The 15,414-nt window shown below is 38.5% G+C and overlaps 1 long non-coding RNA gene across 7 annotated transcripts in view; it reads right to left on the bottom strand.

The window, feature by feature from the left end:
• Nucleotides 1-15,414, bottom strand: part of LOC140520355 (uncharacterized) — a 99,150-nt gene that overhangs the window by 66,601 nt on the left and 17,135 nt on the right. For all 7 annotated transcript variants that reach the window (XR_011972467.1, XR_011972465.1, XR_011972470.1 and 4 more), the window contains one exon: nt 14,950-15,025. This is a non-coding gene — a long non-coding RNA (uncharacterized lncRNA). The remainder of the gene's footprint in view (nt 1-14,949; nt 15,026-15,414) is intronic.

Genomic DNA, 15,414 nt, shown 5'->3' with positions numbered 1-15,414 from the left:
ACTTGGGAATTGTGAGTTGCAGTAGAGATAAAGCCTCTCAAATGTCCATGCTAAATCTGGCATCAATATGGTGTGCCTTTGAGAATAGGGCTGGGGGAAGGGTCACTAGGCTACCTAGGAAGGGCAGCCCACATAAGGAAAACAGAACAGGTTAAAACTTCTAGGCCACCAAGATTGGGAGCAGGTCTGGGAGTGGCCATTGTACTTCCAGACTGGGCGAGTTAGAGAGATCTCTTCTCAGAAAACAAAACCAAAAAAACATTCAAGAACCTGGTCACATCTGGGAGATCTAGACCATCAAAACCTTTTTAAAAAGAAGGTAGGGCACAGAGAAGAAAGAGATGCCCACCAGACCAGGAGTCACCTAGATATTCCCAATCTGACTATGAGTTTTCTTGGACCTTTATCAGCCTGGTGGGGGGCAGAGCCAAGATGGCAGAGTGAGAGCAACTACTCACCTAAGCGCTAAGACAAACTCCTTCAGGTACCTCTAAAAAGAGAATCTAAACAAATTTGAGAGTGGCAGAATCCCATAGGAGACAGACTGGAAGATGGACAGGAATGATCTGCTGCATGGGGCTGGAGGAGCATACAGCACACAGGTGGTACCAGCGCAGATCCCACCATAGCAAAGCTGAGCAGGAAGCCCTGGGCAGTTTGCAGTAGCAGCAGCACTGTGGAATCTCAAACACATCAGCCCAGGGCAGGAGTCCAGTGGAACTGAGCTAAAGAGAACCACGGAACCCTAGGTAACTGCAGCAGCCACTCCTGAGACTATCAAGCTGCAGATTAAATATCTGTAAGTGACCTACTTGAACTTCCAGGAGCCAAGATGATGGAGTGATTAGTAAATGCTATTCCCCTCCCCTTGTTGATCTTGAAAAACCCAGACAACATTTTTGCAGAGAAAAATCTGGGAACAGTGAGGTCAGCTGAAGGGATAAACAGTCTCTTAACTCAAAAATCACAAAAGGGGATCTTTCTTGCTATGGCTGAAGAGGACCAGTGCAGGACTGGAGCTGTCCCAAGCAGCCCCACCTCAGCAAACTGGGAGGAAATCCTGAGACCCAGAGGGGTGGAGCCCGTAATCTTCAACATGAGGACCCCAGGCATGACTCAGCACAGCCAGGGGAATTGAGAAGACACTAGAGCAAACAGGGTTCACCAACCACTGAGTCTGCCTGTGCTCAAGAGAGGAGACTTCCTGTGGCCAGACCACCACTCCCCCACACTTACAGCTAACTCCAGGGTAATTTCAGGGAAACTCAGAAAGACTTCACCTGGTGTCTGCTTTGGCACACCACCCACCAAGCTACAGCACTCTAGCTTCTAGCTGAAAGAACTGGAAGCCACAATACACAAAGCCTCAAGTTCTAAGGACAACAACCATGGGACAGAGACCTCTATGCCCCAGAAGCAGAGATCCACTTTAAAAGCCAAGAAAAGGGTAATCATCATGAGCAAGAAGCAAACCAGAAAAGATAAGACTATAGAAAGTTTCTATGGGGACAAGGACCAAAACATAAATACCAAAGAGGTCAGCATTGAGACTGCACTCCCATCTGAAATTTCAGAAGGGAATATGAACTGGTCTCAAGCCCAAAGAGTTCAAGAAGAATTTTAAAAGTCAAATTAGAGAACTGGAAGAAAAACTGCCCAATGATTTTAAAAATATGAAAAAAGAAATCACAGAAGAATTTAAAAGGAAAATTGGATAAATAGAAAAGGAAGCAAAAAAATCTAATTGGGAAAATTGGACAAATGGAAAAGGAAGTACAAAAACTAACTGGAGAAAATAACTCCTTAAAAGGAACAATTGGACAGATGGAAAAGGAGATGCAAAAATTAACTGAAGAAAACAATTTTTTAAAAACTAGAATTGGGCAAGTAGAAGTTAATGACTCTATGAGACATCAAGAATCAGTCAAACAGAATCTAAAGTATAAAAGATAGAAGAAAATGTAAAATATCTCATTGGAAAAACAACTGACCTGGAAAAGAGATCCAAGAGAGAAAACCCAAGAATTATTGGTCTACCAGAAAGCCATGATGAGAAAAAGAACTGGGACAATATCTTCTAAGGAATCATCAAGGAAAATCGTCCAAAGGTCCTAGATCTTGAGGACAAAATAGTCATCAAAAGAATACATTTCACCTCCTGAAAGGGATCCCAAACTGAAAACACCAAGGATTATTCTTGCCAAATTCCAGAACTATCAAGTGAAGGAGAAAATACTGCAAGCAGTCAGAAAGAAACAATTCAAATATTGAAGAGCTACAGTCAGGATCACACAGGACCTTGCAGCTTCTACATTAAAAGATCAGAAGAATTGGAATATGATAATCCATAAGGCAAAAGAGCTGAGACTACAACCAAGGATCAATTACCTAGCAAAATTGAGTATAATATTTCAGGCAAGGAGATAGACATTCAGTGAAATAAGGGAATTCCAGACCTTCCTGATGAAAAGGCTAGAGCTCAATAGAAAATTCAATCTTGAAACACAAGTCTCAAGAGAGCCATAAAAAGGTAAACAGGGAAAAAACTCATTATTCAATATGGGGAAATTGTTTACATTCCTATAAGGGAAGATGATACTTGTTAATCTTGAAAATTGTATATTTATCATGATATATAAAAGGGATATACATAAATAGAGGGAATGGGTATAAATTAAGTGATGTGATGATAAAAATGTGATTTAGGCATGTGAAGGGATTGTAATGGGAGATGTGAAAAGGAGGAGGAAGAAAAAGGTAAATTACATCACAGGAAGAGGTACAAAAACATATTACAGTAGAGGAAAGTGGGGAGGGAGATGAGTATTGTTTGCGATTTATTCTCATCTGATTTGGTTCAAGGAGGGAACACCAAACTCAGTTAAGTATAGAAATCTAACTAACTCTATAGGTAGGCAGTAGGAGGGGAAAGGGGAAAGAAAAGGGAGGGGAAGCTAAAAAGGAAGGAAGAAGTAAAGGGAAAGGGGAGGAAAAGGGAGGGGAGCTGAAAGAAGAAAGGGAAGACTGAGGTAGGTGGTGGTCAAAAATTAAAACTATTGTGGGGGAAAGGGAGAAGGGAGTACTAAAACCATAAATGGGGGAAATAGAATGGAGGGAAAGACACAGATAATAATCATAACTGTGAATTTGAAAAGGATGAACTCTCTCATAAAACAGAGTCAGATAGCAGAATAGATTGAAAACTATAATCCAACAATATGTTGTTTATAAGAAACACATTTGAAACAGGGGGATACACACAGGGTAAAGGTAAAAGGTTGGAGCAGAATATATTGTGCTTCAGCTGGTGTAGAAAAAGCACTGATAGAAATCCTAATCTCAGACAAAACCAAAGCAGAAATAGATCTAATCAAAAGAGATAAGGAAGGAAACTATCCTGCTAAAAGTCACCATAGACAACAAAGCAATATCATTACTAAACACACACACACACACACACACACACACACACACACACATATATATTTCAAGTGGTATAGCATCCAAATGTTTAGAAGAGAAGTTAAAGGAGTTAAAGGAAGAAATAGACAGCAAAACTATACTAGTGGGGGACCTCAACCTCCCTCTCTGTGAATTTGATAAACCTAACATCAAAATAAACAAGAAAGAAGTTAAAGAGGTGAATAAAACTCTGGATAAGGTAGATATGACAGATCTCTGGAAAAAACTGAATGGCGATAGAAAGGAATATACCTTTTTCTGAGCAGTATATGGCACATATACAAAAATTGACCATGTACTAGGGCACAAAAAGCTCACAATCCAGTGCAGAAAGGCAGAGATAGTCAATGCATCCTTCTCAGATCATAATGCAATAAAAATTATATGCAATGAAAGGCAATGGAAAGACAGAACAAACCTTAATTAGAAACTAAATAATCTAACCCTAAAGAATGAGTGAGTAAAACAACAAATCATAGAAACAATCAACAACTTCATTCAAGAAAATGACAATAATGAGACAACCTACCAAAACTTATGGGATATCACAAAAGCAGTTCTTAGGGGAAGTTTTATATCATTGAATGCCTACATGAATAAAATGGAGAAAGAGGAGATCAATGAATTGAGTATGCAGCTGAAAAAGCTGGAAAAAGAACAAATTGAACATTCTCAAGTAAATACCAAATTAGAAATACTGAAAACCAAAGGAGTGATTAATAAAATTGAAATTAAGAAAACTGTTGAACTAATAAATAAAACTAAGAGTTGGTTTTATGAAAAAAATCAATAAAATTGATAAACTTTGGGTCAATTTGATTAAAAATAGAAAGAAGAAAATCAAATTACTAATATCAAAAATGAAAAGGGTGAACTCACCACCAATGAGGAGGAAATTAAAACAATCATTATAAATCACTTTGCCCAACTAAAGTTGCCTATAAATTTGACAATCTGAATGAAATGAATGATATTTTAAAAAATATAAATTGCCTAGATTAGTAGAAGAGAAGTTGAATACTTAAATAGCTCCATCTCAGAAAAAGAAATTGAACAAGTCATTAATGAACTCCCTAGGAAAAACATCATTTAAAGAACAGTTAATTCCAATACTATATAGACTATTTGGGAAAATTGGTGAAGAAGGAGTCCTACCAAATTCTTTTTATGATACAAATATGGTTCTGATACCTAAACCAGGAAAAGCCAAAACAGAGAAAGAAAATTATAGACCAATTTCTCTAATGAATATAGATGCAAAAATTTTAAATACTATATTAGCAGAAAGAATACAGCAATTTATCATGAGAATAATACATCATGATCAGGTAGGAGTTATACCAGGAATGCAGGGTTGGTTCAATATTAGGAAAATTATCAGCATTATTGATCATATTGGCAACAAAATTAACAGAAACTATATGATTATCTTAATAGATGAAGAAAAAATCTTTCGTAAGATACAACATCCATTCCTATTGAAAACACTGGAGAGGATAGGAATAAATGGAGTCTTCCATAAAATAAAATAATAATAAGCATAAAACCATCAGGAAGTGTTATATGTGATAGGGATAAGCTGGATACATTTCTAACAAGATCAGGGGTTGAACAAGCATGCCCATTATCACCACTGTTATTTAATATGGTACTAGAAACGTAAGCTTTAGCAATAAGAGAAGAAAAATAAGTTGAAGGAATAAGAACAGGCAAAGAAGAAACTAATTTATCACTCTTTGCAGATTATACAATGATATACTTAAAGAATCCCAGAAAATCCCAGAGAATCAAGTTCAATTCTTGAAATAATAAACAACTTTGACAAAGTTGTAGGTTACAAAAGAAATCCAGATAAATCACCTGCATTTCTATATATTACTAACAAAGCCCAACAGCAAGGGATAGAAAGAGAAATCTCATTTAAAGCTAAGGTAGACACTATAAAATATCTGGGACTCTACCTGCCAAAACAAACCCAGGGACCATATTATCACAATTACAAAACATTTTTCACACCAATAAAGTCAGATCTAAGTAAGTGGAAAAACATCAGTTGCTCATGGTTAGGCTGAGCTAATAAAAATGACAATCCTACCTAAACTAATTTACCTATTCAATGCCATACCTATCAAACTACCAGATAATTTTTTTAGATCTAGAAAAAATAATATTAAAATTCATCTGGAAGAACAAATGGTCCAGAATATCAAGAGAACTAATGAAATGAAATGCTAGGGAAGGTGACCTAGCTCTACCAGATCTCAAATTGTATTATAAGGCAGCAATCATCAAAACCACTTGGTATTGGCTAAGAAATAGAGGGGTAGATCAGTGGAATAGGTTAGGTATTCAAGACACAGTAGTCAACAAATATAGCAATCTACTGTTTGATAATCCCAAGGACCCCAGCTTCTGGGGTAAGATAAGAACTCACTGTTGGACAAAAACTGCTGGGAAAACTGGATAACAACATGGCAGAAACTGGGCATAAACCAATGCCTGACACTATACATAAGAATAAAGTCCAAATGGATACATGATCTAGGTAGGGGAGCAAGGAATAGTGTATTTGTCAGATTTATGGAGAATGGAGAAATTTTTGACTAAACAAGAGATAGAGAACATTATGAAGTGCAGAAAGGATAATTTTGATTACATTAAATTGAAAAGTTTTTGCACAAACAAACCCAATGCAACCAAGATTAGGAGGTAAGCAGAAAACTGGGAAAGAATTTTTGCAACTAGTGTCTGTGATAAAGGCCTCATTTCTAAAATATATAGAGAACTGAGTCAAGTGTATGAGAATACAAATCATTCCCCAATTGATAAATGGTCAAAGGATATGAACAGGGAGTTTTCACAAGAAGAAATTAAAGATATCTCTGGTCATATGAAAAAATGTTCTATTTATTAGAGAGATGCAAATCAAAACAACCTTGAGGTATCACATCACACCTGTCAGACTGGCTAACATGACAAAACAGGAAGATGATAAATGTTGGAGAAGATGTGGAAGAGTTGGGACACAATTCATTGTTGAAGAGCTGTCAGCTGATCCAACTATTCTGGAGAGCAATTTGGAACTATGCGCAAAGGGCTACAAAAATGTCCATACCCTAATGCAAGGACTTAAAAAAAAATTCCCAGTGCTCTTCTAAGGCAAAATGCCTTCCACATCCAAAGAAAGAACTATGGAATTCAATCACAAAATGTAGCAGATCATTTGTGTGTGTGTGTGTGTGTGTGTGTGTGTGTATTGCGTTTTGGTTTGTTAGATGATTTCTCTCACTCGTTTTAATTCTTTAATGCAGGATGATTATAGTGAAACAGTATTTAATAGGAATGTATGTGTAGAACCTATACAAAATTGTATGCCATCTTGGGGAGGAGGACATTGGGGGGAGGGAGAGGAAAATAATAATCTAAGTTATATGGTAGTAGTTGCAGAACACTGAAAATAAATAAAATTAATTAATTTAAAAAAAGAAAGAAAAAAATGTACATACCCTTTGACCCAACAATATTACTTCCCAAAGAGATCATAAAAATGGGAAAGGGTCTCTCATGTACAAAAATATTTATAGCAACTCTTCTTGTGGTGGCAAGAACTGAAAATCAAGGGATGCCCATCAATTGGGGAATGGCTGAACAAATTGTGGTATATGAATGTAATGGAAAGCTATTGTGCTATGAGAAACTATGAATAGGAAGACTTCAGAGAGGCCTGGAAGGACTTATATGAACTGATGCTGAGTGAAAGGAGCAGAACTAGGAGAACTTTGTACACAGCAACAACAACAGTGTGTGAAGCATTTTTCTGGTAGACAGCCCTTCACAGCAATGCAAGGACCTAAAAAATTCCTGGACTCTTGAGGCAAAATTCCTTCCACATCCAGAAAACGAACTATGGAATTGAATCACAGAATGACGCAGATCATTTTTTATTGTGTTATGTTTTATTTTGTTTTGTTTTGTTTTCATGGTTTCTCCCATTCATTTTAATTCCTCTATGCAACATGACTAAGGTGAAAATGTATTTAATAAGAATGTATGTGTGTGTAGAACCTATATAAGATTGCATGCAATCTAGGGGAGGGAGGGGGTAGTGAGGGGAGAAGGTGAGGGAGGGAGGGGGAAAAATTTAAGATATATGGAAGTAATTATAGAAAACTGAAAACAAATTAATTAATTAAAAAAAAGAAAAGATGTTCAAGAAACAAGAGCTGGTGATAAATGCAAAAATTTCAAGAGAAAATACACTTGGGCGGAGGAGGTCAGGTGTGGTTCATTTAATTGCCTTTACATTCTTGAGCATGCTATCTTTTCCAACATGAGAAACACCCAGTAACCCCATCACCTCCTTCCTTGTTTCAACCAGGAGCAGGGTGCATCCGCAGATCTCTGAATTCCTTCTGACTTCAATCACACATTTGTGGGTTTAGGGCTACTTATACAGAGCTGGAAGTATGAAGAGGGCAAAAGGAAAACCTCCCTGCTGGAAAGTACTATGTTTACCCCTGGGGCAGGGGATGGTAGGAAGGGGGATTCCCTTAATAAGACAGCTCTGAAAAGTGTCTAATTATTCTAGTCTGGGTCAAGTTCTCCTTAGGGATTGCCAGCCTTGATTATCTAGCCATCTCAGGCCATTTCTCTATTTCCTTCTCTCCACACAAACTAATGGGGTCTCTACTCTTCTAGCAAGCAATACAAGAAAAGGATAAGCCCCTGTTGTGTGTCAGTTCCAAAGAGGCTGCCCCAGAGGGAGACGCACAATGGGTCTTTTGTGAAAGCAGAGCACCAAGCAGCAGCAGAATTTGCCATAGTACAAAGGTTTTTGCAGTTGAATCGCCGGGCATTAGAACTCTGTCACAGCCTTTGCCAGGAAGCTGAGAAAGCCAACTGATTATCTACAATGTCTGAATCTCTGATGTTGGTAGATAACAATCCAGGTGAGGATGGCAGCTGATGGAAACATGGTTCTAGCTATGCTGCCTGCAAGGCCATACTCCCCTTGCAACCTACCTATGTTGGAGGCTCTGCTGGTGGTGATTGTGTGATAGCTATTGCTTTAATCAAGCACCTGTGAACTGGGATTACTTAACTTGAAGAAAAGCTACAGAACAGACATAACAAGTGTCTAAATATCTGAAGGATAGGCATGTGGAAGAGAGATTGGCCTTAGTGGCATTTGTAGAGGCAGATTTCAGTTTGATATGAGGAAAATTTCCTAACAATAAAAACTATTCAAAAATGACATATTTACCTTAGAAAGTCATGAGTTTCTTCTTATTGGAGGCCTTCAAGCAAAGACTAGGTGATCATTGTCAGATACATGACGGTGGTGCCATGTCTATGGGAGCTTCATGTATAAGTAGATAGATGAAGTCATGGGAATGGGAAAGTGACAACAATATGGATCTGAGGGAAGTACTAGCCCATTCAGATTTGCAGCAAACTCTTATTCTTCAAAAACCAGCCACAAGAGGAGCTAATTTTGTTTGCAAAGCCTGTGGACTTTCATTTTCAGTTTTTAGAAAATGGATAATATATCTGATAGTGAAGAGGGGACTCAGGAGGGGATTTGTCCAAGTCAGACAAGATGGCCTCTGAAGTTTTTTCCAACTCAGGGATTCTGTGATTCTGTAGGTGATGGGGACATTGGTCAATGAGAGCTCATTGGATGGAAACATCCATGCATGGGTCTTCCCTGCTTGGTCTTAGTTCAGAAGAAAAAAACATGAAGTCAGTGGGGTTTTCACCATGATGACTTAGGGTCAGTTGTCTGTTATAAAAAGCTTTCTAATTGGCTTCAGAGCTGGAAGGACTTAGGAGAGGCTGAACCAGAACTAAGTGTGCATATAAAAGGTTTGAGAAGCCATCTTTCTCTCTTTTCCTTGAGGAGGATTGCTTTGAGCTTCTAGATTGGGGAGGGAAGATAGATCCCTTACTCCTTCACCTGGCCACCATATGTCTCTGAGCACATAGTTCCTCTGTTTCTTTCATATGTCTTCTTTCTTGATTCTAGGTGAATGAGTATTTCAAGAAGGCATTGCTCAGGTCACCATAGGGAGGAGGGGCAAGTTAGGTGGAGCAATGGATAGAGTGGTGGACCCAGAGCCAGGAAAATTCATCTTCCTGAGCTCAAATCTGGCCTCATCCAGTAGCTATGTCACCCTGGGTAAGTCACTCAACTCCATTAGCTTCAGTTTCCTCTTCTGTAAAATGAGCTAGAGAAGGAAATGGTGAACTACTCCAAGTACCTTTGTCAAGAAAATTCCAAATGGGGTCATAAAGAGTTGGACATGATTGAAACAACTGAACAACAAAAAGGTGACTATGAGATCCATCAAATCCATGAGAAATCTCCCAAGCAACCTTTGTAGCAGAGTCCAGTAGAGGGAACAGTGGCTTACAACAGAGGAAGCACTTGGAAAGGGAGGGAAAAAGACAATCTCTCAAAGACAGTGGCAGTTTTGAGGATTATGACCCCTTGTAATGAAAAGAAATGCTGCCTATAGATTCTAGAAAGATTGATCCACCAACCCAACAGGGAGCTCCACTTAAGGAGAGCAACATGAAAATCCTCTGAAGAGAGAAAAATACTTCTGGGGTCAAGAGTCAGGAGGTACTCACAGCCACATGCTCCTCTACATATGAGCATCACTGTCACTGTACTTTGGGGCTAAATCCACTTTCCCTAGATTCCTTGTGTATGTAACAGGAGAGTGTACCCTCAGTTTGGGGGAACTTTTTCTGTGACAATTGCCCTTCTAAATATTATTTTCTGAAAGCTAAGAGTTCCACTAGCTGATTGACATAAGAGGGCACTACTGCTGAGGGCTCATGGATTATAGCATTAGACTCCTGAGAAAAGTAGTAGTCAACTATAGTCTGGGGATCCACCCCTAGTGGGAAGACAGGAACATTTATTCACTGTTGGTGGAGTTATGAATTAGTACACAATTTGGAATTATTTGAATGAAGTCACTAAATCTTTCTAAACCTAAATGCTTTGAGCCAATAATCCCTACTGAGTATCACCCCAAGAAAGGCAAGTACAGAAAATAAGGATTCATACATATCAAAATATTAATGGCAGCATTTTTAGGGCTAGAGAAAAAAACAAAAATCTAGGAACAAAGTGGGTGTTCATCAAGTGGGCAAATTGGGATATATAAATTTATTGAGATCTTTTTATGCAATTAAGAAATGACAAATATGGGAAATAAAAAGAAACATGGGAAGATTTGTATGAACATTGTCTTCTAAACTATTCTCTCCTATATTACCAGTGATCTCTTATTAGTCAGATGGAATGGGCTTTTCTTAATTCTCCTTCTTCTTGACTTCTCTGCAACCTTTGATATTGTTGATCTTCCTCTTCTGGATACCCTGTCCTTTCCATGGCATTGTTCTCTCCTAATTCTCCTCCTACCTGGTGACCATGATCCCCATCCAGGTCATTCATGCCCACTAATCATAGGTGTCCCCAAGGCTCTCTAGAGCCTCCTCTCCTCCCCTCTCTTCTCCTCTCCTCTCTTCTCTGTCCTTGTCTTCTCTTCTGTTCTCTTCTCTTCTCCTCTTCTCTTCTCTCCTCCTTCCCATACGATTTCACTTGCTGATCATCAGCTCTCAAGGATTCAACTATCATCCATATGCAGATGATTCTCAGATTTCTTTATCTAGCTCTAACACTTTTTCTGAGTTTCAGTCTAAACACTTCCGGATGCCTGTTGGATATTTCAAACTGGCTGTCTTGTAGACATCTTGAACTCAATATATCCCAAACTGAACTTCCCAGAATTCCGCACTTGTAATCTTTGATCTAGTGACCCTAGCTTCCTTGCTAACCTCCAAAAAAGACACTCTATGACTCTAGGCATTGTCTCTGACTGTCCCCCCCCCCCCCCCCCCCCCATGCTGGGAATGTTCTCCCTCCTCATGTCTACCTACTGGCTTCCCTGGCTTCCTTCCAGCCCCAACTAAAATTCCTCTTCTACAGGAAGCTTTTCCCAACCTCACTCAATTCTAACCCCTTCACTCTTTTAATTTTTTCCTACTCTTCTTGTATATAGTTTGTACGTTTGTTTGCTTGTTATCTACTTCATTAGATCATGAGTTCCTTGAGGGCAGGGATTGTCTTTGTTTGTATTTGAATCATCAGTGCTCAGTATAGTGCCTGGCAAATAGTAGGGGTTTAATAAATGTTTATTGACTGGCTGAACTCATTATTTTTCCCCCAAAATCTTTTTCTGTTCTTAATCTCCCTATTACTTTTGAGGATACCACCATCCCACCAGTCCTCTAAGTACAAAACCTAGGTGTAGCCATTTGCTCTCTCACCCCTCCCATATTCAGCCTGTTGCTAAATCTTTAGATTCTGTCTTTACAACATCTCTTATCTATGCTACCTCCTTTTCTCTGACTCTGTCACAACCCTAGTGCAGGCCCTCATCACTCATACTGGGACTATTGCAATATCTTTCTGGTTGTTCCTTCTGCCTCAAACCTCTCCCCATTCCAGTAGATCTTCCACTCAGGTAACATAATGATCTTCCCAAAGCACAGGTCTCTCTCAGTCACTGTTCTAGTCAATAAATTCCAGCAAGTCCCCATTACCTCCAGAATCAAATATAAAATCTTGTTTGACTTTTCAAATCCTTCACAACCTATCCCTTTCCTATATTTCCATTCTTCTTAAACCCTATCCCCTTCCCCAAACTCTACAATCCAAGCAACACTGGCCTGCTCACAAGCAACACTGTGTTGCTCACAACACTCCATATCTAGATTCCATGCTTTTCACTGGCCATCCCACATGGAATGCTATCCCTCTTAGATTTGATCTCCTGGCTTCCTTGGATCCCTCTAGTACCGAGCTAAAATCCTACCTTCTGTAAGAGGTTTTTCTTGGTCCCCTTCAATGCTAGTGCCTCCCCTATGAAATTATCTCTAATTTACCTGGTATATAGATAATTTCTCTGAGATTATCTCCAGTATACTTTGTATGTGTACATGGTTGTTGGCATGATGTCTTCACCATTAGAATGTGAGATCCTATAGAGGAAGTAAGGACTGTTTGAGGTCTTTCCTTGTATCTTCAGCATTTAGCACAGTGCCTGGCACATATAAGTGCCACATATCTATTGACTTGACTTGACAGCAAAGTAAGTAGAACCAAGAAAACAATATTCCAGGGATGTAAAGGAAAGCAGCATTGTAAAAGCAATCAGACTCAGATTAAATGAGATTTGAACTGAATTTAGAAGGAAGCCAGGATTGGTCCCATGAACAGGTGATGGCATACTTCCCTCTTGTTGGTAGAGAAGTGAAGGACTATGGATGCTGACAGACATGTTTATATTGTCCGTCAGCTTTTCTTACCTATTTTGTTATTGGAGAGGATTGAATGTGTAGTAAGGGGATATATCAAGAAATATAAAGTCATGTAAAAAAAATAATAAGTATAAAGTAAAATTAACAAAAATTTTTTTAATTTGAAAAAAATTTTATTGAGATATTTTATTTTTTATATCACATAGTTTTCCCTAGTATCTCTCTCCGTCTTCCCCCCAGGGAGACAACTGTATTTTTTGAAGACAAAAGAAAAAGAATCAACATAACTAATCAATACATTAAAAAAATTTGAAAATATGTGCCACATGCAACACTTGTGGGCCTCACACCTCTGTGAAGGAATGGAGTGAAAGGGTCTTCTAATATCTCTTCTTTGAAGATTTTCTTTGAACAAATATTTATTAAACATGTACTATGTGCCAGGCACTGTGCTAAGCACTGAGGATATAAAGAAAGACAAAAACCATACCTTGTCTTCATAGAGTTCACAGTTTAATAGTGTATGTGTGTGTGTACACACATACATGAATGTATGTATGCATGTATATATGTATGTGTATGCACATGTACATGTGAATGTACATATGTGTATATGTATACATGTACACACATGGGGCAGCTAAGTGCTGGGCTTGGAGTGCTGGGTCTGGAGTCAGGAAGACTCATCTTCCTAAATTCAAATTCTGTCTCTGCCACTTCCTAGTTGTGTAACCCTGGGCAAGTCACTTAACACTGTGTCCCTCAGTTTCCTCATTTGTAAAGTTAGCTGAAGAAAGAAATGGCCAACCACTCCAGTATCTCTGCCAAGAAAACCCCAAATGGGGTCACAAAAAATTGGATACAGCTGAAAAACAACTGAACAACAAACACACACACATACACACACACACACACAAGCAAACAGATACATACATACACACCCACATACAAATATGTATATATATATGCATATATGAAAGAAAAAGTGAATTAAATAGAAAGATCTGAAAAAAAACAAGTAAAGCAATGGTTTTACACTGCCCTAAAGGCTCCAGATGACATTCAGTATATTAAGGTCTTACATGGTACAAATATAGAAGACAGAAAATTAGTAACAGAAAAGCTTGCTAGATTGAGGCATACTATTTGCTCTCTTTTTTTTGTTTTGTTTTGTTTTTTCTTTCTCATGGTTCCTCCCATTCATTCTAATTCTTCTATACAACATGACTAATGTGAAAATATTTTTAATAAAAATGTGTATGTAGAGCCTATATCAGTTTGCATGCTGTCTTGGGGAGGAGGGAGGGCAGAGAAGAAGAGAAAATTTAAAACTTAGGGAAGTGAATGTTGAAAACTAAAACAAAATTAATTAAATTTATAAAAAGAAAAATAACAATAAAAAATTAAAAAAAAAAAAAAGAAAAGCCTTCTTTTGGTTCCTCAGTAGAATTCCTTACCAACCACTCTGGTAAACCAAGTCTTTCTAAGGAGCTTGAGTGGCATGACTTAACTCAAGCAAGGCTGACCCTAATCCAGGCTCCTAATCCTTCGGCAGGTACACAAAGACTCAGGTTATTGTTCTCATGTTTGGAGAAGATTTTAAAGGACTAGTTTTGCCTCTTCCCTACTTTGGTGAGAGAGAATCTCAGGAGGAAAGCACGAACAGGCCTCACAAAAGCTGACTGTTCTTCTCTCCCCAAGAATATTTACAGCACCACAACAAGGGTGGGTCTTCACCCCACCCAGATTGACTGCCACCATTGAGAGGCCCCTCTAGGAGCCTCCAGCCAAAGTAGAACACTCTCAATGGCAGATAGAATGGAATGATTAGTACTATGGTTTGGACTGAGGCCATGGGGCAAAGTGTCATAGGGACAAGTGGTTGATGTTTTAGGAATAATAGATGAATGTGAAGCTGACAAATGAATGGTTGGTATAGAGTTTGTCTAAGTAAGTTCAGGCCAATTCAAACTTCAGAATGGGGTGGGAGAGGGGGAGGATAGGGAATAGGAGGAGACAGAGAAAATTAGAAGAATAGTCTCAGGCAAAATAAAGCCCTTAGACAAAGGAGGGCTTACAGAGGCAAAATGGCATAATAATAAAACACTGAATTGAAAGTTAAAAGACATGTTCAGAACTTAGTTTCCTTACCTGGGTTCAAATCTCCTTTCTACCTGTATGACCACTAGTGCATCACTTTAACCTCTCCAGGCATCAGTTTTCTCATCTGTAAAATAGGGAGAAGGGATAATAATGTTGGACTAATTAACCTCTAAATTCTCTTCCAGCTCTAAGTCCTATAAATCTATATTACACAGAACTGGTCTTAGAATAATGAAATATGGTATTTCACAATACCCTTTTCCTACTTGCAATCCCATAGTTATCAGTAAAGAGCTAGCCCTAGCAGTGGGGATACTAGAGAGAATTGGGGGAAAGAGGGCTAAAGAGGGATGGGAGACCTTGTTGATATCAGGGAAAAGATTTGTAAAATTTGCACAACTTCCTTCTATCCATAATGGAACTATGTTTCAAAGAACCCCATTTCACTGAATTCTTTAATAAAGTCTTAATAGATGTCATAAGATAACCAGAAGGAACCTTAGAGTTCTATCA

This window comes from Notamacropus eugenii, chromosome 1 (genome assembly GCF_028372415.1).
Source record: "Notamacropus eugenii isolate mMacEug1 chromosome 1, mMacEug1.pri_v2, whole genome shotgun sequence".
NCBI classification, from domain to species: domain Eukaryota; kingdom Metazoa; phylum Chordata; class Mammalia; order Diprotodontia; family Macropodidae; genus Notamacropus; species Notamacropus eugenii.
The sequence above is the reverse complement of the archived record's forward strand: the minus strand, read 5'-3'. Positions and strand labels throughout refer to the sequence as shown.